Consider the following 25849-nt stretch of genomic DNA (forward strand, 5'->3'; position numbering starts at 1 on the left):
GAATGCACGCTGCTCTATCAAGCCCGGAAAAAATCTTACCGATGCATTTGATGTCAAAAAAGGTTTTAGACAAGGCGATGCGACTTCTTCAACATCGTTCTGGAAAGAATTGTGCAAAACTCAACTGTCAACACTAGAGGCACAATCTTCCAAAGGTCCATCCAATTGCTCGGATACGCAGATGATATTGACATAATTGGAAGATCAAAGCGTGATGTCAGTGGAGCGCTTTTGAGCATTGCAACGGAAGCGAAGAAGATGGGTTTAGTGGTCAATGATTGCAAGACCAAGTATATGCTGTCATCAAAAAAGGACATTGAACAACGATGTCTTGGACAAAACGTCACCATGGACAGCTATAACTTCGAGGTAGTTAAGGACTTTGTCTACCTTGGCACCGCTATTAACACAGACAACCACACCAGCGCTGAAATCAAACGATGGATAACTCTTGCAAATCGCTGCTTCTTTCGACTTAGAAGGCAATTGAGAAGTAAAGTCCTCTCTCGAGTATCTTAAAACACCATCTATAAGACATTCATCATCCCGGTTCTCATTTATGGCGCTGAGGCCTAGATCCTGTCAAAGAAAGATGAGAGCGTCTTAGGATGCTTCGAGAGAAAAATTCTTCGGGTGATTTTTGGCCCCGTACGCATAGATGGAGAATGGAGGAGAAGATATAACGACGAACTGTACGGGCTGTACAGCGACACTGACCTAGTTAGCAGAATTAAAGTCCAACCTTATCCTTAAAGTAAGATTTAGGTGACAAAAGTGTTCTTGATATTCATGAAAAAATCAAACATTTTAACCAATCATTTAAAAATTCAAAATTAATTCCTTTGGTTTTTAATGAAGTATTACGCAAGGAGCTGTAAATTTTGTACAACGTCTTTTTCAAATATCTGATCTATTTTGTTCTTCAAGGAGCATATACTATCAAAACTATCAAAGTAAATAAAATATTCTCCCATTTCAATATGGAATATGATTTCAAAAACATGTTTTCCAAAAAGGAGCTTTTTGTATTACCATAAAGAGATTTCCATATTGAACATAGTTTTTACCTCATTCCAAAAATCTATATTTTTCCACCCTCATACCCAAAACATCACTTACTGTTAGGTGTGGGTTTGGAATATAGTGTCCTGTCCCTGTATAGTTGTGCATGTCGTTTCATTTCGATTTTCTGCCTTGTCAATTTCTCAACGCTTCCGATTCAATTAGGGACATAAATTATTCAATGGATCAATAAGTTACATTGCATTCGGCACACAGGACACCATCAGAACACCCTCAAACTCTGAACTTATTTGTGTCCATTCATATAAATATATCCTTTATACTACAAATACTCGTAGGTATAAGTTTTTGTATAGAAAATATTCTCTTTATAACAGTATATTTCATGTGTCAAAGCGGATATTACAACTGGCGTTCGTTTCGTTACTGTTGCATATGCAGTAGTAACTACCGCTCCTTCAAAGTACATATATCTAATATAAGAATATTAAAATATATTCTCTTCTCTTCAGCAAACAATTTCGTCCTTGGACGACGGAAATTCTCGTCCTTTTTGAATATACAAGCAGAAGCAAAGCAAAATACAGTCAGTCGGTAATGTAGTGTAGTGTGTGTTGTATGTAGTGTGTATAGAGGTTTATCAAAATGATACTCGTTATACGCTTATTCATTTGTACTGCTGTTATTATTATACACACTCGTATGATTTATGTCCTCGACAACAGGTGGTGAATTTCAATAATATTAATGCGTATATATCCTTTTGAGTCAACATCACTGAAACTGATGTCAAAATCCTGCAGAAGCAAAAGCCTGGGAGAATAAAATAGAAGAAATCAACCGAACAACGTAACGCAACGAACGAATGGGTCCTTCCTGGTCCATATAGAATCTCTTCTCTAGAGCTACACACACAATTCTAGGATAGAAGAGACCAGGTGTACACATTTTATTGTATTCATTCACATTTCGTCCTTCGTGTCCTTGTACAGAGACTTGTATCGTATATGTTTGAATGGGTCTCTAGGATAAAGTGGTATTTTACTTTAGACTATTCGTCTGGGGTGAGGGTTTTTTTTTGTATTTTGTTGGAATCATGAATCCTAGAATTATTATTGTGCCCTTTGCCATTTTCAATTTCGAATTCAACATTTTATACCGTGCGTCGTCGTCGTGTCGGGGTCGTCTGTGATGAAAAATAGATAGAATAATAGAAATGATGTAAATTTTCGAAGCTCTATATATTTTGAAGTTTGCATTTGGGTCCTGTTCCTGCTCCTGTTTCTGGATCCTGCTCCTGATGTGTGTGTTGCAGGATTATAGGCTAGCTATGACACACGGGAAGGTATAAAATATATGTGATGGAATCAAGTCTTTTTGGTGTACCTATATATTTCTCAAACCACATAACGTATATATCAGGTGGGAGATTGAAATGTGTTGTGAAATTGCTGCATAAGGCTTCAAGTTGAGGACGAGAGGTTGTATTTTTTTTTCAGTCTGTCAAATGTTTAGGTATATGGAACACGTATATCAGGGTTTGAGAGACTTTTCGATGATGCATGGTTTTGCATTAAAATATACCGTGACTTGAATATGAAATTATAGGTATAGGGTGCGTATACTATCTAAATGGGATATATAGGGCTTTACATTCTGGGTGCCCGATCTGGGGTATATTGTCACTTTAAAAAGAGCTATTAATTTAGTTTGAAATGCTTTTTGCATACTAAAATTAAATTGAAGAAATATACCTGAAGCATTTGAAGGTGAAATGTTTTCAGTTTTAAATATATGAATGAGTATATTTTGAAATATTGGGGAACTACTTTTTACCTCCAAAGTCTCCTCAGGACTTTCTTTTACAAAAAAATCTTAAAATCCCCAATTTGCAGGTACGTCTACTAACACTTTTTTTTGTGGCATTTATATAACATTCTTTAACCGTGATATCACGACATCGATAATAATTCCTGAGAATGTGAAAATTCATTCAGTAGTAAAATTTCTGATCTCTCAACATTTGGAACAAATATTTTCATATTCAAATTTACTTTTACGCCCATGTTCCAAATATCGATCGAAAGTGAATTGAAATCACTTTTTAATTTCATGTGAAATAAAAGTGCATGTTCTTCAATTCGATCGGTTTCGAAAACTTCGAAATTGCTTCGAACTGTCAGAACTGAAGGATCATCCATTTTTATTTTGTTTCTAAAGTAAAATTTGTGCTTCTTTGAAGATGGATGGAATATTATGGGCAATTTTAAGTGAAAAAAAGGAAGAAGAATTCAAGAGAAAAATAAGAAGTAGAATTTTACGAATTTTTGATAAATAAAGTAATTTTAGGTTGAACATCGAGGATTTTTTGTATGTTCTAAGGAAATAGAACCTTTTATAATACCTTCATCGATTGCTTCAATTCAAAATCTTGCTTGCTGCAACCCTCCGATTCCTAGCAAAAGGAAGTTATCAAAGATCAATTCACAGAAGTAAAAATGTGAATTCAATGCGTTCAAAAAATGAAACAAACCGAAATACAGAACATCCATATGCATGTTCGAAAATCCAATTCACGATAACGAATTGTGGAACACCGAAATTTACTTACGGAAAGTGAAATGCAGAACATTGGCATAAGAATCATTTTGTATTGAAACCATTTTTTTGAATTAGTTTTAAAATAAAATTTAAGTAACCTTAACTAGATCAAAAAATATCTCCAGGGATTTTATAGCATGCGCCACAGCTTGAACTTATTTGTTTTAGAGATGTCTGCTAAAAGATTCTTAAAAATTTGGAAAATTAAGCCATGTAGATTTCATTTCAAAGATTTTGGATTTGGTGATTTTAACTTGAAGAATATGTTTTGGAGAAAACCTAAACCAAAAAATTTTCGTCATATTGTCCTCCTGATTCTTAGAGATTAGAATGGGAGCTTATGAAACAACAACAAAAAAAATGAAAAAGAGGATATCAAGCGAAAGAGGTGAGCTTCCGATGACTGTAAGAATTTTCGCCCACTCCTGCAAACCAATATTTTTTCGTTCTCGTAGTATGATGGGAGTCCTAAAGAATATCAGCATACATAAATACGGTGGTCCAGACAGTATCATTATTCTGAAGAAATGTTCTTCAAAACTAGCAAAACATCTGCGTTAGCTTTTCCATACTCTTCTGGAGTCGTTCCGAATAGTTGGAAATCAGAATTTGCAAAGTGAATCCTTAAAAAAGTCAAATCATTTTCTCCCTAAACCTATAGCACTAACGCCCTTCTTATCGGCTTTCGTAGCAATAGGTATACTGCTAATCTAATGTTTCGAACGGTGTAACAAATTCTTACATCGTTTTGAAGCAAGTAAGATTATTGGACTTGGTATTCAATATAAAATTTTCCAGCCTACTTTTCCATTCAGAACTTCCAATGTTTCGGCCAATTCTATCACAGCTGCTCCAAAATATATTGTACGAAACTCTTTCAAAACAGGACACCTTGCAATGAAGTGGTGTACAATTGTACATCTTTTCTCTCATTAAGGTAGCAAAGGTCGCATAGGATCGGCAGAGCTGGTTGATGCGGAATGTAATTTAAATTTAATAGTTCGCCTCTAACTTTAAATATAACATTTATCATACTTATGGTAAACTTCTATATGCGACATGGCTTAACTTCTCTATTATTGTTTTAAAATTGTCTTAGATCTGAAAGGCTTATACCGGGTAAAAATTCGATACATTCAATTCAGCTAAGAGCTAACTCCTCTCATTTTTTGACTAGATTACCCCTGGATGACAAAGTCTTTTTAAGTACTTGTCTAGGCAATTCTTTTTCGTCCATTTCTATCACTTTGATAATGCAATCAAAATGCAGTTTTAAGGTCCTTAAGAACAATGGAGGTTAGTAGCCGAAAAATGTGCTTTAAGAAATACCTGCGGAACCTTTCCCTTCATTCCGTCCACCGATTCAGATAAAAAAACAATATCATTCGCAAATATCAGTCCTGGTATCCGAGTACATCCCAACTGGATTTCTCCTCTGACCTCTTCCAAGATATCATTAATAAACAAAACAAATAGTAGTTTGCTCAACACACAGCCTTGGTTAACTCCCATTTCTGTTGAAAACTCTTCGGATATATACTTTCCATTCCATACACAGGCCACATTATTTCATGCATCGCTCTGACAAGGGTAACGACTTTCCTTGATACTCCAAGCTTTTAAAGCTTATAAAAAAGCACTTCGCGGGCGATTGAATCAAACACAGCTCGTTAATCCACAAAAAAGGCGTAAAATTTTTGCTTCGTTCTTTTTAAAGTCCTCTGCAATGTTTATCAAACTGAAGACTTGGTCTATAGTCGAATAGCTCTTTCTAAACCCCGCTTGAAATACATTAAGAATTTTCTTTTCTTTGGCCCAATGTGTAAGCCTATTCAATATTTGAGTACTGAAAAGCTTTACCGAAGAATTCAAGAAGGAGATGCTCCTATAATTTTCCGGTACATCATAAGACCATTTTTTGTGTAAGGGGTATATAATTGACCTCTTGAGCTTTCTTGAAGCTTTCTGCGCTTTTAAAAAACCATTTGGCGGCTTTCCAAAATTCTGCGGATGACTTTATCATATTTAAAACGTTAATGTTTTGACTCTCCAGACTTTTTCTTTTTTCAAAACAGAGTTGTTTAAATTTTTTATTGGAATCTGCATACATTACTTTGCAGCCTTAATAAAGACTCATCGTCAAACGATCCCTGCCTAAAAATATTGTACACCTTAACTTCCACGCCTGCTGGGACAGCTTTGACTATCATTTGAGTCAGTTCCGTTAGTTGTAATTATATGTGATGCAAGCTCCGAATTTTAATTTTTACGATAAATGTTAAGCCTCAGTTGTTTTGTGTTGGTTGTATCTTTGGTACCAGAGACTATGCAAGACACCTCCATAGGCATGTGATCCGAAAAAGTCTGTTCAGCTATCCTAAAATCACTAACAATTGTATTTCATTTGCCGAACACAAACAAAAACAAAACTCTATTACTGAGCAGTAATAGTAAATAAAAGGCGGATTTTAAAATTTAATCAATTAAATATGGATGTTAATTTTTATTAAGACAAAATATTAGGAACAAAGTTTAATCTAAGTAAAAATGAAAAGTGAAAACAAAATGGCAAGTGGAAACTAAAATGGCAAGTGGAAAGAATGGAATTTTAAATTCACTCCGCGACCGTAACGTGTGACTTTATAAAAGTTTAAGGAACGGTGGGAGTGGGACACCAAACCAATCGTCGCCCTTATGACTCAAAAATCACAAAACAGCTTTTGAGAAAATTAGAATTTTTGTTTCTTAACAAAAATAAAACTATATTTTTGGTCATAACAGAATTTTAAAAAACGCCCAACGTAAATCTGCTTAAGTCCTTCATTTCCAAGTTTGAATTTAAGTGACCACGATTTTCGAAAACAAACCTGATGCCATGTTTGACAAACTTCCCGGGTTCGAAGTCCCTAACGAATGCAATACTTGCAAACTTTTTTGAATTTTCTTAAATGCAAATTTGATGTTTTGAAATACTTCTTTAAATATTTTAAAGGGCTTCAATGTGAGGAGTCAACAGTGTGGGTCGCATCATATCTCTTTTTTTTCCCTTTTAAATTTAACTTTTAGAGTTTTTAGTAGATGCAACTTTTCTAGACCTTAAAGTCTATTCTTATCTTCTCCTTCCGTCTTTAAAATACATTTACATTTATATTGTTAGTCCCTTATGTTTTCACTTTTCACTCGAAATATCCTTTAATACTTCTTCCGAAAGTATTAATCCATTTTAAGTCAAAGAATTAGCATGTTTGTTCAAAAGTTTTCTCTCTATCTTACTCATAAGCTATTAAATCCTTTAAAGCGAAGCCACTATACCACATTCTATATGTTACACACAACCAACAACAACGGCGGCGGTAGTAAAATCCTACCTGATTTTTATAGTGAAAGCAAAAAAGATAAAGGAAGTTATAAAAATAAGACCATCAAGGCTAAAAATGTCAGACTCTTTCACCACTATTTGTAGACAGAATAGCAAAAGCATCAGACTCACACACAAAGACACATTGAAGTCCTACAGGACCACGGAAGAAGAACAAGGAAGAAGGCTAAGGTAGATAGAATAGAGCAAATAGCAACAAAAGGACTAATTACATATGTAAATTGTTTTTTGATCTCCATTGATACCACAAAGTGTGGTAAAACATTTTTAATGTTTCCAAAACGTCCCATTATGAGACTCTCTCTTTTTGTGTGTTTATGCCCGGGGGCTAAGAAAAAGGGTCAAAAGCGAGATATTCCGCACATAGTAGTACGTAGCACATATGCAAACTCAAATCCACACACACACGACTCGACTCAACTACTTTACCTATGAAGAAGAAAAGAGTCCTTTATCCTTTTATATTTGTGGCTAGCCTTGAAAATGTTAATTCGAAGGAGATGTTTCACTTGAAAATCCTTTTGTACTTTCTATACTTTTCTTTTTTTTTCTTTGCCCTTTCTTGTTCTTGTTCATTCTTTCTTAAGCCAAGTGTTAGGACTTAATTTAGAATTTAAACTTACAGCAAGGTAAGGTAGTTTTTTGTTTACTCAAGGAAAGTTTTCTCTGCATTCATATAAGGACATGATTGGTGGTATGATTGAAATGGGTCGTGTGTACTTAAGGAGAAGGAAGAAACAATGGTAATGGTTTAAACGTAAACTAGTAGGTAAAATTAAGACAAAACCTCAAACAAATAAGCATAGACGTAAAGCCTTTTGGAGATTTCTTTTACCTAAAAGGAATATGCAGATGAATTTTGAAATTCTTTCTAGAGTAAATGTGGTTCACAGATTCTCCTTGAAAATTATCTTCTACTACACTCTACTAAAATAAAAATCTAAGAAATTAAGTGAACTCAAGATTTAAATTTGTCAATCGGAATTAAGATATAGATTTCTTGGTTTTATCAAGCCAAAAGCCACAATTTCTATCGATTGATAGTTGATAATTATTGATATGAGCTTATTAGTACAAAAATGAGAAAGAGTGTTGGAGACAAAAGAGAGCCCTGGGGCACACCAGCATTCATTTTATATTTCTCAGAATTGAATCCATCCAATACTTCTTGCATTTGACGATATAAAAGGTAATTTATAATCTAATGAAGGAAAAAATTCGTCAAAACTGTAGACACTCATTTTTTATAAGAGAGCCTGATGCCAAACTCTATCAAATTCTTTTCTAATATCAAATGCAAAGTCTTCAGCATTGAGAAACACCTCTTCAGAACAATACTGGGGATGCCACCCAATCAAATGATATTCTGTCCTAAAGTAACCTTTTTCTAGTTTTTTAAACCTCTTATGATTGTGATATTTTACCAAATATTGACTGCTTGGACTTGTACTTGATATCACGGGGGGGGTCGTGACGTTCGGCATTCATTAAAACAATTTCAATTAGTATTTCTTTTGACTATTTTCCTTTTTAAATTTTCATAATGATAGAAAGTCATTTATTTCGTATTCAGTTAATATATTGAATTTCAATGACGTCGTTCTCGGTCGCAAGTACCGCTTATCACGACACTATGAAAAAGGGTGCGTCCTGCACACGTGTACGTTGATGGTCTGATTTCGATTCGATCGTCAACGTCGTCAATGATGAGGATGCGCAGCGTTAATGTGGTTGTTTTTACGCTGGTGCCCAAAAATCTGCTACTAAAAAATTAAATATTAAATATATATATATTAGAAAAAAATGACATCGATAAGAGGTGAACTTTATCAAAAATTGCTTAACACTTATAAAAAGTGTTATCCGGACAAAAAATCAATGATCGTACAAGAAAATGTCAACAAGATTTGGAATGATATCAAAGCAAGAACACAAAAGTGATGGCAAGCAATTTGTATTCACAGAACAAAGCAAGAAATTTAAAGTTTTTCACAAGTCTTTTACCTAAGTCAAAAACTGTTTTTTGTACCTCCTTTAAACATATATTATTATCCGAATTACATCAATATTACTCGCGGTTTATATTATTTTATTATTTTGAATAGTTTCTATGTTGAATTATAGTGTTTAAGGTTCTATTTTATTGAATCAATTTTAATCTACACTTATAATCAATTCTTTTTTTTATCCACACAATACAGTCAAAGATGGCCCTCAAGCCTCGACGAGGAAAGAAGATCTTCCATCACAAAAAACAGTATCTACTGAAAAAATGTACCTAGTCAAGAACAAATCTGTAGTTCAAAAACAGCTACACGTTGCCAAGATCAGAGCAAAAAAAATGTCAGTTATGCAATGAAGTTTAAATTCATTACTTCTGCAAAGATATTCTGGATTGTCTACATCTGGACTTTATAAAGAAATAAAAAAACTAAAAGGCAAAATAGAAATTGAGAAAAAATCTCTTAACAGTGAACAATTAACTCAACAAAGATCATCGAAATCCCTTGCAATAATACAAAAGGAAAGCTTGAGGATGTTTTTCGCAGAAAAATTAAAAATAAGAAGCAAATGACTTGAAAAAAAAACATATTCACACCGAGTTTGCCAATTAGATTAGAATCTTGCTTCTTTTCTTGGACCTAATGAAGTATTTTTCCTTTCTGAGGATGATAAAGCCCGAGTTCCGATCAGACTCAAAGGAGCTTGAAAACAAGTACTATTATTAATTCACATGCAATATAGAGTTTCTCTTCCAGACCATGACTGGGTAGTGGCTGCTGGACATAAATTGATACCGTCTGTATACGCTGATATTGTTATTGAACTGAATGGTTTTGGAAATCCTTCAAAAGTATCCTATTCAGGACCAACATTTATAGCTATTCGAAGTGGCAAACATTCTAGTTCGACAGCCAAGACACATACCGATGATTTCAAAAATCTTATGAACTGGAATCATTTAAAAGTTTGGCCTACACCAACACTGGATCTACAAAACCTGTAGTAATCATTTCTGATGATGGGGGTCCTAACGAAAATCCTCGCTATGGAAATGTAATATTTTATGCTATCCAGCATTTTCGTGATTTTAATTTGGGTGCTTTATTTGTTGTTACAGGAGTTGTAGGAGTGCTTACAATCGTGTGGAAAGGAGAATGGCTCCGTTAAGTCATGAGCTTGCTTGCTTGATTTTGTCTTACGAGCATAATGGATTCTTACGGTAAAACTGTAGATAAATATTTGGAGAAAAAAAAATTGAATACAGGTACAACTTTGGCTAGTGCTTGAAAGTCATTAAAAGTCGGTGGTTATGATGTACATACATGCAGAGTATATTGCACCAAAAGAAGATGATGGTGACAATGCACACATTTTTATCGATGATTGGTACTGTAAACATGTTTGTGAAGCACAATATTTATTACAAATTTTGAAATGCTCAAACGAAGACCGAACGGATTTTTGCCTCCACCAATTAAATTACAACAAACTCAAAACGGGTTAATGGTATCGCAAGTGAATTCTGAAGATGGTACATATCTTAATTTATTTGCTCGTCTTACACGTAAACTTCAGTCTAAAACTGCAGATTTTCTACAAGCTCCTTACGATTGGTTTTGTCCGTCAGTCCACGATAAATTAGCAAGTAAAACATGCAAATAATGTAATCTATATCACACGTCTAATAAAACCCTACTACAGCATTTAAAAAATGTACATCCAGAACTTAAAAGGAAAGATGAAGTAGTTCGACGCAAACAACCAATTCGCATCGCAGCTCGAGAGCTTGGTAAATGAAAAAGATGGCACGAAAAATGCAGAATGGATGACGATGAAATGGACGATAGTTTTGAAATAAATGAAGAAGAAGATGCTGCAATACCGATTATAGATATTTTGGAGAATTTACAGAATCTGATTAATAAAAATGTTTAACTTGTTTAAATAATATTAATTTATTCGTTTCAAAAGATATTTATTACTTTATTTAAATTGTATTATAAAAACTAAATAAATATTTAAATTCTCAAAATTTGTGTAGTATCATTTGAAATGTATCATATTCAGGGGGGGACTTCGTTTTTGTGACAAAATATTTCTATCTGGGGAGGGGGTCGGAAAAAGCTTATTTTAGCGTGACGTATTTTATGAGTTTAAAAAAATGTGAACATTTTGGCTAACCCTAAATATCTCTAAATAACGCTGGAGACTTGAATTAAAAGTTATATTATATATCTTAACGTGATACCAAACCAAATATTTTTTGAAAAAATCCAATTAACGTTTTTATTTATAAATCAATAAACAAAAAAAAACGAATAAAAACATCTGGTAAAGTTTTGAATAAAATCTAATTGGCAGTTTTTTTTATAAAAATTAAAACTTAAAAAAAAAACATTTCTAAAAGTTGGTAAAAATTAATTGTCGACTCAAATATCTGTAAAAAAAAAATTGAGATTATGGCTTCCAACTTATTTCTTCTTGTAAGAAATATTGTATTCAATATTCGGTAAAATTTTGAGAAAAATCTAGTAAACAGTTTCTTACAAAAAATAAAAACCTAAAAAAATGTATGAAAGCAAATAAAAATTGATTTTCGACTCAATAACTTTTAAAAACTTCGAGACATTGGCTTTAAACTAACTTTATTTTTTTCAACATTCAATGAAATTTTGAGAAAAATCGAATTGACAGTTTTTTTACAAAAATTTAAAACCTATTACAAAATTTACAAAAATTGGTAAAAATAGATTTTCGACTAAATTATCTTTTCAAAAATTATAGATAGAGGCTTCAAACTAACTTTATTATATAAAAAATATAGTTTTCAACATTCAGTAATTTTTTTATAAAAATCTAAAAGTCGGTTTTTTCATACAAAATCTACAAAAATGCTACGCAAAATTGGTAAAAATGTATGTTCGGTCCTCGATAACTCGTGAATAATAGAAGACATTGACTTCAAATTAATGTCATTCGTCCATTAGAATTTTAAGAATAATTCAACTTACAACTTTTTTAAAAACTGATGTTAAGAAGAGCTGTTTTAAGTTCTAAGTGAAGAACTCTTCACCAATCTCAGGACTTTTAGCTACACTCAAACTTTTTGTAAAAATGTTCTTTTAAATACTTTGTGTTGATGCTAAGAATTCGTTGGCTCAAAAACAGGAAGGTTATGTAAAGGTAGAGCAACTTGCACTTGCACTAATTAAAGCCTATTGGCAAATTATTGTAGTAATTATGTTTAAAAGGTTAGGCAAGTTGGTGTCCTGTTATGGTTAAATCTTCAGACAACAACTGAAAATTAGTTCTTCTGAAGTCAAAATTACATAAGCAATCGAAGGAATAACTGTGTTCAGTAAGGTGATTACTTAAGTCAGGAAATATGTCCAAGGGGGATGATATTTATTAATATTAGTAATTCCTGATCTAGATTCTAGAACAAGAGTACTAATAGCGTCAGAAGAAAATACTAAATCGATAATTCGATTTTTTGAGTTTTTTATACAGCTTGTTTGCTGTAAGTCAGAAAGAAGGATTTTATTGAGAAAAGATAGTTCCAATTGTGGAGAACAGAGAGAGGCTTCAAGGCAAGATTCGTCTTCTGATGGAATCCAGTCAATGTGTGGTAAGTTAAAATCAAATAGAAGTAAAATATTGGTGTCAGAGCAGGATATACGAATGTCAGCAGTCTTACTACGAAGTCCCCTCACGTTTTGGTAGAAGAGGCCTGTTGAGTTTTTGGCATGGTTTTCAAAGAAACGCTTCGTTTTTGACTTTGTGTAAATTCTTTGACTAAAGTCTCTGCGGGAAATATATTTCTATTGCAAATTGAATCGGAGATCGTGGGATTTGTTACTAATTTAAAAGAAGAAACAAAGCTATTTGGTTTGGATATTTTTCCCAACGGACTTAACAGGTCTGAAGACCTAAGTAAGAAAGTAAGTAATTGAATATTTTATTTTACCAGTAGTTAAACTCAAACCCTTCTCACAGATAACAAGCATTTAAAATAGATGAATGTGTCTCAAATATCATAAATAGATGTGGTGTCGGGTTTCCACAAGGGAGTCATTTGGGACCACTTCTTTTATCAATCTTAACCAATGATTTATCTTCTATTTTCAACATTACATGTTTTTGATGTATGCTGATGTAAAGTGTGAGTATTTATAGTAACATTTTTACTTAGATATTGCTTATTATTTAAGTTAAAACAGAACAATTTTCTCAAATGTGGATACAATAATTATCTTCTCCGAATCTCTCGAAACTTAAAATGTTTACCGTTTATAAATCTTGAACTCATATTGATTTTGAATAAAAATTCTATGATGTTGGTCTTCTAAGAAAGGGCAAATTAAGTTAATTTTCTTGGGGTGTTTTTCATGTTGATTTTGTTGGAAACAGAACTCCAGTGTTTTTAGGATGTTTTGAAAGGTTTTTGTATCGTTCTGGAAATTGAAACAGTGTTAAATGTTGTCAATCAGATCAGATTGTTGTTAACATTCTCAATAAGTTTATCAGTTCTGGTATAATGTCTTCATATTAAACTTTAAAGCTTCTTAGTCAAAATCTGTGAAGTTCCATTAAGTTTATTTCTTCTTATTTATCTTCTCTGAATTATCTATTTCTTAGGTTAGCTGCTTTGATGCAGGTTTTCTAAACCTATTACATTGATGACAATGTAGTTTCGAAAACTGTTATCGGAAAAATTATTATTTATTTAATCCGTTAATTATCTAACGTTAATATAAACTTATAGCTATTTACATAATTTTTAATTTAAAATTTTAATCAATATAGAAATAAATAAATACTATATCAAATTAAAAAATCTTTCTTTAAATTGTTTACTTTTAACATTGTCATTAACAGATGAAATTAAATTATAAAATTTATTGAAGACTGAAATCAATTGATTTAAAGGGCTATTCATACCATAGTTAGTTCTGCTGAAGATCGGACATAAAGGTATCTGTCTTCTTATGCTAGTTGGGCTATAGCTAAAATTTAGACGATTCAGAGCTGTTGCGGATATAATAGAACCATTAATTAATTTTAAAATAAAACAAAATTGGAGATATTGTCTATGTTGTGAAAGTGTAGGGAGCTTTATTAGCAAAAGTCTCTGAGAATAAGGAGGTGGTGTAAATATTTGGGAAAACGGAAGAAAACGAAGACAAAAACGCATAAATCTTTTTTGGATACTTTCAAGTCTGTCAATATGGACTGAATAGTATGGTGCCCATATAACACAGCCGTATTCAAGTATTGGCCTTACAAATGATACATAAAGAAGTTTTAAGACGTATGGGTCACGAAAGTCACGAGAAAAACGTTTAATAAAACCTAGAATTTTGTTAGCTTTTTTAACTATAAAGTTATAATGGTCACAGAACGTTAATTTACTGTCAAGAATAACACCTAAATCAGAGAAAACGGAAAGCTTACAAAGGGAGGAAGAATCTAATAAATAGTTATAATCTATAATTGTTTTTTTGCGTGTAAAACACATAGTTTTACATTTGTCAATATTCAATAAAAGTCGGTTTGTATTGCACCATTCCCTAAAACTATGAAGATCTTCTTGAAGCTGTGAGCAGTCATTAATTGAACTAATAGATTTGAAAATTTTAATGTCATCAGCGTATATTAAAACGGAAGAGTTTTTTATAACGGATGTTATGTCATTTATATATAAGATAAATAATAAAGGACCTAAATGGCTACCCTGTGGAACACCAGAGTTGACGTAAAATTGGTCGGAGAATTCATTTCTGAATATAACGCTATAACTTCTGTTCTTGAGATAAGAAGCGATCCACGTCAAGAATTTGTCGTTAAACCCTAAGGCCTTAAGTTTATGGACTAAAGTCTTGTGACACAATTTGTCAAAGGCTTTGCTGAAATCTGTGAATACGCAATCTACTTGTTTACGATCTTCGAAAGAGTCAAGGCAGAAAGAAGTGAAGTGAAGTAGGTTTGTAATTGTTGATTTATTCTGGACGAAACCATGTTGATTTTCACATACAATTGAATTACAATTAAAGGATAACATCTTACAGATAATAGACTCAAATAGTTTGGGAATAACGGAAAGTTTGGCAATCGGCCGGTAATTCGTTATTTCATTCTTAGATCCTTTTTTATGAATCGGAGTTATAAATGCACTTTTCCATAATAGTGGGAAAACTGAGCTTCTAAGAGATTCATTGAACAAAACAAACAGAGGGTACGATAAATGAGACACAAATTTTTTTAAAACACATGATGGTATCCCATCAGGGCCAGGGTGAAAACAGTCATCAAGTTCTGAGACACAACGAACAATTGAATCCTCACATATTGTCAAGTCAAGTGAGTTAAGGTGAGGATAATTTTGGGCTGGAAAGAACGAATGGGGAATTTGAAAAGAAGGAGGTACGTCGAAAGCATCCTTGAAGAAATTAGCAAACATATTTGAAATTATTTGGGAGTCATGACTTGTTGTGTTATTAAAAGACATAGAGTTTGGGTAACCGTCAGTTTTTCTTTTACTTTTCACGAAATCCCAAAAGTTTTTTGGGGTCTGTTTCAATTCATTTTCAATTTTTATAATATAGTCAGAGTATAGAATATTGGAGTAGTCAATGAAAATATTTTTAAGTTCGGAGTAAATCCTGAAGTCTTCTTCTGCTCTAGTTTTACTAAATTTTAGCCATGCCTTATTTCTTTTATTTTTTAAGTTTTTTAATTGAGTGTCAAACCATGGTGGAGTTTTAGATTTATAGCGAGATTTCCGTAATGGCGTAGTTTCATAAAAATAGTTAAAAATAATACTATAAAAATTTAGACACATGTCATCAATATTACGATTTAGGAGCAGTTGATTCCAGTCAACATTACACAATAAGTTAGTTAGTTCGTTAAAGTTACATTTTTTAAAATTGAATTCAAGTTTTTCATTTGATGTATTAGGGATATTGCACACATTTATATTCAGTGATATATTTAAAGCTGGGTGGTGACGGTCTTCTTCTACTAGTTTAACATCGGCTGGAGATACAGCTACGTCAGTATTTATCGTGTCGGAGAAAAATATTAGGTCCAAATATTTGTTGTATTGATTGGCAACTCCATTAAATTGAACAAGTCCACAAGAAGCTAAACCATCAATAATTGTGAATTCATTGGTGCTCGTTGGACAATTACAGAAATATCGATAATATCTGGAAGCTTTCTGTGTTACTGTTAAAAACGCTTAATCAGTTTTTCCTGCCCACTATTTTTAATTTCTCGTAAATTTAATTACTCCAAATTTTAACAGCTTCGAGTAAAAATTTGCTACAGAATGGAAGTTTTAAGAAAATGGATTAAGTCTTCCTGTTCAACTCATTATAATCTTATATAAGCTGTTTCTGATCCTAAAGTCTCTGATACTAAAATTTTGTTGGCATATGTTTATTAAAAAACCATGAATTTTTAAACAGCTTGCAAAATTATTCCATCTAAAATAATATGCCGAATCCTTTTTACTCACAACACAAAGCTCTGCGCTAAATTTGAATGTAATGAAAATCATCATAAAACACTAGGCTATTACTCTTGTTTTTTGTTATTTCTTTTTCATTTTGCGGGGGGAGGGGGGTTCAGTTTTATTTCTCAAGCTCCCTCTCGTAAATCCTCATCGGAAATTCATTGGCAAATTTTAGCCCCTACTAAAAACAAAACCACTCCCCTCCCCACCTCTCTGCATCTCATATACTGTTTCTAATGTATGTAAAATACTTCTCGGCTTTTCGTTTTGCAACTTTGAAAGTCATAAAAATGCTTCAGGGATATAGGCTCTCGCTCTCCTTTTCACTATATCGCACATTTCCCATATGTATATATGCGATACGATTTTGTCTCTCTCCCCCCCATCCTTAAAAAAAAGGATGTGTTTTTCGATTTTATGATTTAACGTTAAACTTCTGAAAACGGCCATAAAAATTTTCACTCATACTCTCGCTCCTGAATGCTTTGCCCTGGAATAAATCTGTGAATCTAATAAAATGGAAATCAGAACTGTTCCAGAACACAGAGTGCCAGTCATCAGTCCCAACGAGGGAACTCTCCAACTCACCATCATCACCATATCGTATCCTACAGAGCGAGCGATTTCTTTTGGCAAAGTCGTAAAATCTCTACGACGAGTGAGTGCACGTGCATTAAATATCCTTTTAACAGAGTGAGGGGTGCTCGGGCGGTTCGAGCCATAGCGATGGTTTATAGCAACTTCATTCAAGTTTAATGCCAAATATCTTTCATCAAATTGAATTCCATTTCGAGATTTTACAGCCCCAGAAACGGTGAATATTTGTTTAAGTGCCTCGCTTTATATACCTTCTCGATAGGTACACTGTGGCGTATGTGTAACTTATTTATCGATTACAAACAGCAAATCAAAAATAAATAAACGAAAAAAAAAGAAGAAGAAAATCAGAACAGGATCGCTCCAGGACGAGTCTAATTTTCTTAAGTGAAATAGTGGTTGTTGCTTATTCTGAGTTGGTATTTCAATTAATCAAAGTTACCTCTCCTATATAAGAACCATATCACAAGCTCCGAGGAAAGTCGGAAAGTTTTTTGTTTGTCTTTTCTGCTGGGGAACATACACGCCAGCTATAGGGAACGTTACCTACTACGAGTTTTCGACTTGGAAGACGATGATGATGACGAGGACGACGAAAACTTACCAAGTAGACGAGTATATAGGCTTTCTCAAGTTCAGTGCATTAAGTCACCTGGAGCCGGAGGACACAATGAATCGAAGAAATGACAGGAATGTTAGAACAGAAACGACAACAAGTTAGTTTGTTGTGTTTCTTCCTTAAAGAAAAAGTTCTTCCTTTTTTGTTGTTTTTGTGGGTTCACTCTATTTTTAGTCCTTATTGAGATCTATATATAGAATACGTGTGCTGGGCACCCATGGGATTTCCTATAAAGGACGAATTCCTTTCGTTCTACCCTCTTGCGAATATAATGCAGTGTTGTTTTACCTATTTTTGTTGTGTGTTATATTTAGTTTCTGAAAAAAAAGGAACTTTTGAAGTTGAAAATTTAACCAAAACTGCCACTACGCTAAGTGCAGATAAATAGGGCTTCGTGATCGAGTAGCATTAGCTAAGGACGAAGTGATATATTGTTGTACATTTTGTCAAAGTTTTTTTTCTTTTATTTATGCACATATTTTTTTGTACATTTTGTTTTTGTTTCAAAATGATTTGTTGGGAAAAAAATGTTGATAAACATATTGCAGGATGTGTGTGCGAGAGTATGTTTTTAACTACACATGTCCTGAAATGGCTGGACATGTGATAATATTTCGTTTATTGAAGAAAAAATAAACAAAATATTTCAATCAGACTAAGATTTTAGATTAGGTTGTTTTTTATTTTGATAACGATAGTTACAATTTTTTATAAAGTTTACAAACAAAAAACCAAAAAGAATGGCTGCCGTCTACCTAGTTGACAAATGATAAAAAAAAGATAACATAGCTCAATAATATATTTAAAAACTTTCCTGTGGCGTCATTCTCGTATTTGTCTCGTTGTTTTGTGTCCACTGAGGAAATGAGCTGGTATAAAGAAGCTTTTAAAGCATCCTGGTTATTACACAATAGGTTAACTTCCATTCCACAGTCTCTTGCCAAATTTATCCAATCAGCACACCAACTTGTTTTGGTTTGTATTACTCGAAGCGCTACTATCTTTGGAAGCCTATTATTGCTCTTCTTCATAACTCTCAAGACGTAATCGACTTGCATTTTTAGGGTTCGTAGAACATAGGTGATAATGCTGATTCCAGCATAATAACAAAGTTGTGTGTAATTAATGGCAGCCTAAAATTTCTCTTAATCTCTCGTATTGGAGAAGTTTCTCAACTGTTTCGTATTGTATCGTTCCCCAAGTTTGTGCTGCGTATAACATGACAGACGCCGATACCGCTTCAAATATCTTTAACTTGTTGCTATACTTTTGTTACAAAAACATCTTTTCCAAGTGCACTAATTGCACCTTTAGTCTTAACTAGTTTATTTCTCTTAGATGAATTTCCATGCTCAAATTTTTCGTTACGTGAACTCCAAGGTATTTGAATTCCGTGACAACTTCAATGACTTCTCCATTATAGAACCATTTTTCTTTCGCTAAATTCTGGCTTGCTCCTCGTTTAAAAATCAAAACTTTGGACTTATTAAGATTAACCACCAAACTCCAAAGCTGACAATATTGAAACAGGCGGTTTATCATTAACTGCAATGATTCAGATTATGCTGCCAAAAGAACAATGTCGTCCGCAAACAGCAACGCTTTTATTATTTGTCCGGTCCGGTAAGAGGTCTGTGAGATCTTCAATATCAAGGCGAACAAACTCAGACTCAATGTACAGTCTGACTCCCGATTGTGTTTTAAACCCTCTCGACAACTCTTCTCCATTCTATACCTTAGCAACTGGATCGGCATACGGATTGTGAATAACTCTCCAGAACTTCTATGACATTCCGTTTCTATTAAACTTGTAGATAAGCGCATAGCTATCGATCATATCAAATGAAGATTTAAAGTCAACAAAAAACGTATATCTTATTGAGGAATGTTTCTGCTATACTTTTAAGGGTAAAAATGTTGTCAACCGTCAAATAACCTGTCCTAAAGCCTGCTTGAAACTCCTTTAAGAGCTTGTTTTCTTCTATCCATTTATTAAAACGTTTTTGCAAGACCAGCGTGAATATTTTCTATGAAACATTTAGAAAGAATATTCTTCTATAATTAGACACCTTGGTCAAGCTCCCTTTCTTATGAATCGGAAAAATGATGGACTTCCTGAACTCTAGTGGGATCATTCCAGTTTCCATTGATTGATTAGCTCTGCTGTTCATACTTATAAAATTCTGCTGGTATGCTATTCGGTCCGCATGATTTCCCATCCTAAAGTTCCATGACAGCTGAAATCACTACTTGATGTCTTATTGCAGCATCAAGAGTTTCATTTTTAAATCCCGGAATAGCGTATTGAAAAACAAGTTTCCCTTTTGTTGGATTCAACAGAACCTATACTTAAATTGATTGAAACTTTTTTCCGTTCAGCAAAAAATACTGATTTTCGAAATAGCTATCATTCGAATATCTGTATGCTCTAAGCCAGCTAAACGATAATTCCCGTGCCCTACAGTCTACATCAAACCATATCTCTATGAAGTTCTCCCGGGCTTTATCGACAACTACAATTGGATACGACTACTCCTTGATTATTTTATCCAGCTTGGATAGATCACAATTTCTTTGACTCAGCAGTGAGATATCAAGCCTTGCTTGATATTTCATCTCGTTTGTCGGTTTCAATTTCAGTTTCGGTAGGAAATTTATAACCTTGGACTTTTGAGCTTCTCTGGAAATCAGTCGGAATATTATAATCTTTGGAAAGTGGTCTGAATACGGTCTCTATTTTCATTTCAATCATATGCTCATTCCATTCGTTGAATACGGGACTATAGTCTATCACAGAGCATTCCTGACCACTGAAAAAAGTTAATTGACCTTCCATATCTGACAAACTTGTACCATTTTGTATTCTTAACCCGTACGAGTTAAACAGGTCAATAAGGTTTAATCCTCTTGCGTTGCAGACTAAATCCTTCGATTTTCTCTCGATTTCCAGTACACTGTTCTCATTTCCAGCTTGACTTCTGTTCTTGCATTAGACATTATTCCTTCCAATTTTTCTAAATCATCGTTCCATTATATAATTTAGCGTTTCTTAGGTATTTTCATTTTTTTATCATAAATTTAATAAATTGTATTATGGCAGACGGCATTACAATCAAAAATGTCTCGTGTGAACACTCTCCACAGTTTGAGAAGGCCTGTTGTCATCGCTATTTCGATCTTCAAGAGCTGTCAAATCTTAAGTGTCACCAACCAGTGTTGAGCATCAACAAAACATCTCTCTCATATTTTTGTGGAGCCAATACAATTTTCGTTCAGCCAAGGAAATAGCAATGGATAAAGCGAATTTCATACTTTTAAGAAAAATAATTGCTAATTGTGCAATCTATAAAAACCATTCTTTGAATATAATCAAAAGATTGCATTCAATGAATTCTTTTCAATGCGGTTCATTTTGTTATTCCTTCAATTCTTCATTGAATATAATCAAAGGATTGCATGCGATGACTGTGTTCATAATGGACTCTTTTTAAGGCACTCATTTTGGCATTTCATTAATTCTTGCGTTCCAACTTATTAAAAAAAGCGTTTACATAACCTTAGTACCCGTGGCATGATGGTTTGTGCGTTGGACTGTCATGCAAGGGGTCTTGGGTTCAATCCCTGCCTGTGCCACCTTAATTTAAAAAAATTAATTTTCGCGGGTACTGCCTCTTGCGAGGAATTGACAAATCCTTCAAGAGTAATTCTTGTCATGAAAAAGTGCTTTCTCAAACTAGCCGTTCGGATTCGGCATAAAATTGTAGGTCCCCTCCATTCCTGACAACATTACTCGCACACAGGAATGGTTGAGAGTTGTAAGTCACTAGGCCCTGGTTCACAACGGACTGTTGCGCCACCCCATTTTTTTTTTTTTTTTTTGTTTACATAACCTTACCAAATTTCCTCTTTTTTCTCTTTAACCATCAAGTCAGAAGGGGATACAATTATAAAATAGGGAAATAAGTCTGTGCAAAACACTTCAATATGAAATGCAAATTCAAATTCTACAACCACCATTTATTTGGCATTCGAAAAGATTCCAATGATTTGAATTCATTAACTATGGGGATTTTTGAAGAATGCAATCTTTTGTAAATGAAAGTATTACATTCGTTTGAGTTATTTTGGTTGCTCTTGTGTTCTTTTGACTATCAGGAAATTTATTTCAGAGAATTTTTACATATTTTATATCATCGCAGAATGCGAAATTCCCTTATGTTGGCATAATTAAAAAATATGAAAGCAATTTCTTCAAATCAAAAATATTCTTCTTTTAGAAAATAAAAAGTTAATAAGTGAAATAGTGGTAAATGTAATTTAGAATTATTTAATCAAACAAGCTCCCAGAGAGACTTCTAACTATGCAAACATACATCTTTATATTTATTTTTGGTTAAATCAAAATGAAAGTAAAATGGAATTTCTTTTGAATATAAACACAAAGATATGAATGAATTCCTTTGTAAAATTAATTTGATTATTTTTTTCTTTCAGAATTTAAATTTCCTTACAATTTATATATAAACCCTACACCACTATGAACCCTGCACCACATCCGCGATGGGGAGAAGATTCATCATTTCAATAACCCTTTGGGGAATATTCTCCCTATGAAAAGTACATGCATATAAGAGTTCTTTGAACTGCATGAACTCACTTTAATGCGGAATTAAAAGTATGAATTAATAAAATTGAAAGCAGTGGTTTTGTGTTTTAATGGTGTGTTTTTTTTAAATAGCTGAAAAGTTTATTTTTGTGTATAGGCTTTTTATAGTTTCATCTTGTAAAGACCGAGTTTAATTCAAAAAAACGGAAGGAATGTAAAAAAGGCTTTACGCGAACTTATTTTTAGCCATTTAGGGAAACTACTAATTTAGGGTAGCAGGATATTTCGGCGAGTACAAACAATCATTCATCTTTTCATTTCCTCAATAGGGCAAATTTTATGGTATAGTGGAAAAAACGGAGGGTTTATGTATAAACCAAAAGAAACACTTCTAACTGGAAAGGGGAGCCTAGTATTACCGCATTATGCAAGCTATAGTTTTAACAGTAATTTGTTTATAATACAATACAGAATATTTTGCAATTGCTATAAAAGAAAATATTGGTACAAAAGTTTGACACTTTTTGATCCATACAAAATAAAAATGTTAAAAAAGGATTCAACTTTTGCTGCAACATTTATGCGTTTGGTGTGGTTTTAGTGCTTTCTCTAAAAGAGAAACCCGGCAAACTCTGTTTCGCCACCAGATGGCTTCGTTTTTTGTAACATTTCGTTTGGGGATTAAAAGATGAAGACAAATTATTTTTTTGTTTTTTACAAACAGTAATACATTTATTTCGATTACAAACTTCTCTAAGTAAAAAATGAAATGTTAACACAAACAAAGCGGATGGTTTCCCAACTCCTGAACACGCAACGTATAGCTGCCTATGTGAAAACAAGGATTTCCTAAATTTATCCCGCAAACACTAACCGATTGGCGACTTGTTAATTGTCATTGCGAACGCAAGGCGAACCGGAAATTGCAATCGTTTGAAGTCAAACGAAAGATCAGTCCGAATCATGGGTATTTGAGAAATACATACTTTTTCACACCTGCGTACTTTCCGTTAATAATGGTTCCTCAATCAAATTCGGCATAAGTCTTTTCACCGCAAGTCGAGTACCGTTGCAAAGTCGCGGTGGATTCAAATTACGCAATATCATAATAACTGAACGAACTTTGAGTTGCAAGTTATGTGGTGGAAATTCCCACTAATGTTTGGGAAAACATTTTCGATAAGAGCTAATTGAGAGTCTACAAATCGCCAAAGTCGTTGGTAAGAGTAATAAATCCAGTTGTCGCATCAACTGGCCCTTTTCCATATCCAACAGCTAACAATTGTTTGGAAAACTGTGCAGCACTTTGATCATTTTAAAGTTGAACTCTCATATTAGTGGTCAGCAATAATGTTTGTACGTTATTCCACATAAGTGATGCCTTTAGACAAGCAATTAATTCATCTGCAGGCGTTCCACGGGGAATTACTGGCAACGTCTGCCTGAAATCGCCTGCCAACAACATCATCAAACCACCAAGGATGTTATTTCGTCGAAGATCCTTCAGTGTAAGGTTAAGTGCTTCAAACCCCAATATTTAACATGCTTCTCGATATGTTTGGCATTGGTGACCATTCACAGTTTTCAAATGCGCAAATGATTTTGGTCCTCGTACATTTACTAACATCAGTCACAAATAAAAACATTCATCATGTCTAGGATGAACAGTGTACATGCGACCTACCGTATCAGTGGAAAACACCTCTGGTCAATCTGAAATTGGGTTTCCTTGTTTGCGAAGAATTTCTTTGTTGATGGATTTCAAGTGTAATATGTGGCCTTTTCAACGTCCATCAGCGTCCCTGTGAATAGATCTGCTTCACACATTGCAAAGAAACTAGTCAATGTTTTTCAATGGTGGTCTCTCAGCTCGTTGTGCAGCATTGGCCTCAGTGAAGTAAACTCTATTAATTTTCCAAATAGACTGCTAAATGTACAACTAAGAAAGTAAGCTTTGGTTTAGAATAAATGGCCCTTGAAACGTCAACAAATTTAAAAAATTCAAATTTTTCCTGAATTTTGTCTGCTATAAACCTCACGGGGCCCGAGGCCTTTTCAACGAATGCAAAACCGTAGAAATCGGTTTGTGCGTCCTGGAGTTATAGCGTTGTTATCTATATTATAGATAACAAACAAATGAGAAAAGGGTGGATACCACGCCCTCTGAGTGTATAATCTCAGATTAAAAATGTTGTTCTTTGTACCCAAATCAACAACTTTGACTGCTTTGACTGTGCTCAATTTCATCATCCTACAAGAATCTAGAGTATTTCATGAAAACGATACCAATTATATTAGATGTGGGTGGATGCACCGCCCACAAAATGGTTCCATTTATTTAGTCCGGCTTTAGTGCAAAACTTCAAAATGGATCGACGCTCAGACAGACTGACGGTTGAAATTAAGGAAAGTGAAAGTTAATTATTGCAAACATAAAGTTTCTAATGTTTTTGTTTTGAAGTAAGAGGGGGATAGAAGACATCTGAGGTTTTTCCAGTACAAAATAAGTTGTACTAGAACTTCAACAATTTCAGCATTTAAGCAGTATTCACATGAGCGCGACCAACGAACGACGAATGAATTTCAAAATGTGAGTTTAACAAAACGGTATCAATATAGCTTCTATTTGGTTTATGATGCATACTTTTACTTCTTAATATCCTATACATATTAATAAATTTAAGAAAACAAGTTTATTCGTCGCAAAAAATTGTAGTTGATACGAACTGTCAAACTTTATTCGCAATCCACATTATCCACACTCGCGTACTCAACCTAAAAAATCATTCTTGTTTTGGTTTCGGTGTTGAATGGTGTTTGGCTGGGGCTCCAAGTTGTTCTTTACCAAGTCTAAAATGTAATTAAATGTTTCCTTTGATATCCTAAAATATGTAAAAAACTTTTCTGGATATTTTTCCAGCAGTCTTATTAAGTAAACATATTCAATTCATTCATATTCAATTTAATTTTCCGATTTGCATTAAATAGATGTACATTAAATCTTTTTCTTGTTTTTTTTATTAACAAGGACAAAATTTAGCTTTGACCGCATTTTCTTAAAAAAAAAACATTTAAATTATAAGAAACCAATTGACACTTATATTAAGATAATAAAATTTGCATTTTCTTCTCTAAAACAAGACAATTTTGTAAAAACAAGGTGGTAGTAACGAATTGCATTGTGGTTGCTACGAACTGTCAAACTCTATTCGCGTTCCACATACCATCCACACTGCAACGAATAAATTGTTCGCGCTCAACTTAACCTCAAAATTATACCACTCTTGCTTTGTTTGTTAAAAAAGCGTTATTATAAATTGACAATTTGTCGCTGTCTGCGAATAGAAATAAAGCTCATGTGAAAGAAAAGTCAAAATATGCGATCATCCACAGTTAGCAGTTCGTAGCTCATGTGCAAGATGCTTTAAACTGGTATTCACATGAGCGCGACCACGACGAACGACGAATAAATTACAAAATGTGAGTTTATATTTATATACG

Source organism: Eupeodes corollae, chromosome 3 (genome assembly GCF_945859685.1).
Source record: "Eupeodes corollae chromosome 3, idEupCoro1.1, whole genome shotgun sequence".
NCBI lineage: Eukaryota > Metazoa > Arthropoda > Insecta > Diptera > Syrphidae > Eupeodes > Eupeodes corollae.